This window comes from Elephas maximus, chromosome 6 (genome assembly GCF_024166365.1).
Source record: "Elephas maximus indicus isolate mEleMax1 chromosome 6, mEleMax1 primary haplotype, whole genome shotgun sequence".
In the NCBI taxonomy this organism is placed as follows: Eukaryota; Metazoa; Chordata; class Mammalia; order Proboscidea; family Elephantidae; genus Elephas; species Elephas maximus.
This window is the reverse complement of record NC_064824.1, coordinates 22,932,792-22,935,210: the sequence shown is the minus strand read 5'-3', so window position 1 is coordinate 22,935,210 and position 2,419 is coordinate 22,932,792. Positions and strand designations below refer to the sequence as shown.

Sequence of the window (2,419 nt, the reverse complement as noted above, 5' to 3'; positions counted from 1 at the left end):
TAATATCGATTCGGATACTGTGAGTTATGACTGAAGGTTACCCTAGAACCAACTACAAAGGACTGGACAGTGTTTTCTTCTGTTATATATAAGATCACCAGGAGTCAGAGTCGGCTCGAAGGAAACTAACAACAGAATTTTGTATTTTTTGAGAGGTCTGAAGATTCATCTTAAAGGGGCAAGAGAAACCCTAGTCCCACTGAGTTATCTAAAAGAGAGAGTGGGTGGCAAAAATTACTCTCTGTTTTATCCAGGTTTAATATACAGGTGACAAAAGAAAGTTTAGGCAAGTTATTAAACTTCATTGAATTTGTTCCTTAATATTACCTAGAGGATTAAGATATATATGTCAAAGAAAGATTGATATTGATAAAAATAAATTCGTGTATCATGCTACTGAATATTGGTATTAAATCTTTTCTTACCATTGCTGGCTTCCTGCTTCCCTCTATGCCTCTTTCATTCTGTTTTCTCCTGCTTTCATCCATTCAATCTTTTCTCTTTTTTTTGGTTGTAAAATATTCATAGTCAGAATTAGTCAGCCGGACTCAGTTTAGAAGACCCCAATTTTGTAGGCAACTTCCAAAGCGTCATAGTCAGGCACCAGTTGGACATATGCCTTCTTCTTTCCATCAGGCCTGATCAAAGTGTTGACCTTGGCCACGTCAATGTCATAGAGCTTCTTCACAGCGTGTTTGATCTGGTGCTTGTTGGCCTTGACATCCGCAATGAACGCAAGTGTGCTGTAGCTTTGATCTTCTTCATGGCTGGTTCAGTGGTCAGGAAGAACTTGATGATGATGTAGTGGTCAAGTTTGTTTCTCCTGGGGGGCTTTTCCGAGGATATCTGAGCTGCCTTCAGAGCCACAGTGTCCTGGGCTGCCAGAAGGTCAATTATGTGCTGATCTTTTTTTTTTTTTTTCATGGCTGTGGGTGTCTTTCAGTACTGCCTTCTTGGCCTTCAACACCTTTGCTTTGGCTTCTGTTTTGGGAGAGGCAGGGGCTTCCTCCTTCACTTTAGGCACCATCTTTGTAAGAAGACACATTCATTCTTTTTGTTTTTTTTTTTCCTCCCTCTAGGTCAGCAGGAGAATTGCTGTCACAGAAATGTTGCTTTCACTTTGGTTTGTGAAATATAATAGGACAACTTCAGGCCTACAACAGAAAATTTCTCTTTAAAACGCAGAAAGAAATATCAAGGATACACAATATTAGGCATATACAACAGCAACAAACATTTCAGAAAAAGTGCAAAATAGCAGAGACAAATTACAGTAGGTAAAAGAACTTAAAAAGGAAAAGAATATGAGGCCTATTCTCAAAGAACCAATTAGCTACTCACATCTAAACAGCAACAATGGAAGTTTCTAATGAGGAAGGTGATTGTAAGGGGAAACTATCATCTTAATTACAGATATGCAGCAAGAGCCAAATGAGAAAACTTGAATAAGTGGAGAGTCACACCATGATTCTTGAGCAGAATAATAACGTAATTGTGACAAATCTTCAGAAGATCATTTAAACTTTTAAACTAACCTCGATCAAAAATTATATATATATAATTTTTGATCGAGGTTAGTTCAAAAGTTTATATATATATAAAAGTTCATATATGTATATACATATATATATATAATTTTTGATCGAGGTTAGTTTAGAAGTTTATATATATATATATATATATATATATATATATATATATATATAACCCTGATGTTTATATGGAAGATTGAATAGGTTAGAAAGGTTAGAACAGTTGAACAGCTAAAGTAATATTTTAAAACAAGAAGAATGTGAAGGGGCTTGAGAGCTCAGTACGACCCATAACAATACTAAAACAAAACAACAACAAAAAAAATCCATTGCCGTTGAGTCGATTCTGCCTCATTGCAACCCTACAGGACAGAGGAGAACTGCCCCACAGAGTTTCTAAGAAGCATCTGGTGGATTCGAACTGCCAACCATTTGGTTACCAGCAGTAGCTCTTAACCACTACGCCACCAGGTTTTCCAAGAATACTAAAGCCTGTTTTAAAGCTGTAATAATTTTTTAAGTATGGTAGAATGATGACACAAGAACAAGAAATAGTGTCATGACCTAAAATAGACAGGTGGAAAATAAATAAAACTAAAAAAATAAACCTAGAATATATCAAATGTAATGAGGTATTTTAAATGAGATATCATAAGCTACCAGGGAAGGAGAGGCTTATTTAACAAATGTTACTGTAACCAGTAAGTCAATTATTTGAAGAAACAATTTTAAACTTGTATCTTTTTGTATGGGGGGTGGTATCTGACCTCTAATGTCAGAAGAGAATCAAATCAAATCAAAATCAACAGCCCAAGGCTGATTCCTATGAGGCGGAGGTCACACCTGCCTCCTCCCTCCACCATCTTTACTAATTCTGACACCAAATG

General features: G+C 36.2%; 1 pseudogene; it reads right to left on the bottom strand.

The window, feature by feature from the left end:
• Positions 1 to 553: 553 nt before the first annotated feature.
• Positions 554 to 1,027, bottom strand: LOC126078138 (60S ribosomal protein L23a-like; annotated as a pseudogene).
• Positions 1,028 to 2,419: the final 1,392 nt, after the last annotated feature.